Raw genomic sequence first — 906 nt, forward strand, 5'->3', positions numbered from 1 at the left:
TTCGTGTGCATAAATGAGACGTTACACTGTGTAGACAACACTGGGCTTGCCTGTGTTCAGCTCTGGTATTTACCAATTGGTCAGCTGTTCATGAGTAACTACCTGGTAATAAAAAGGAGAAAATATGATTTAACAGCATAACGAAAACTACCCTGAATGCACCATTTTGTTTCTACAACAGCAGGAAGAACAAAAAAGCTTTTGCTCCCTTGGGGAGACAAACCCTTCACGGACAATTTACTTACAACACATTACAGTTATTACAACAATTTGTTTTTAAAACTATACCAAATTAAAAGGCACCAGACAGAGCACAGTAAGAGCAACTGAAGAAAGAAAGCAAGGAAGGAATATGTCATTATCTGTTTTGTTTTCTATGTGGGCTGAAGGTTTTAGTAATCCCGACAGTACTTGAACGCAGCGTCTTGCACGTCATGCCTCGTTCCTGTGGTATCGTTCAAACCATAATAATAATGAATGAATAATTCAATTAATAAATAAACCGTGATTATGAGCAGCCGAAAGGTACCACCACTGGCACTTATATGAAAATAAAAAAAACAATACTTATTTACATTAGTAAAACCAATTCAGCTAAGTTTATAGGGGCACTGTGCTGTTTGTTTGTATGTATCTGTACTTAACTGCGACAAATACAAACACAACAAAATAAGCTAATTTAGAATGTTTATCTGGTGTCATCACAAGGTTAGGACTGGGGCTAACCGCTTTGTAATGATGTAGACTCCAAACGCGGAATAAAGTTTTTTTTAAATCTCTTCTCGCCATCCTACCGACATTACCTGAACGCAACATCAGCCTGGCCATCGACAAGAAAGTCACGTGTCTAAAGACAGTCAGGACAAGTGATTTTTAAAAAATATTGACATGCGGAAAATTTGTGTT

This window comes from Epinephelus moara, chromosome 17 (genome assembly GCF_006386435.1).
Source record: "Epinephelus moara isolate mb chromosome 17, YSFRI_EMoa_1.0, whole genome shotgun sequence".
Lineage (NCBI taxonomy): Eukaryota > Metazoa > Chordata > Actinopteri > Perciformes > Serranidae > Epinephelus > Epinephelus moara.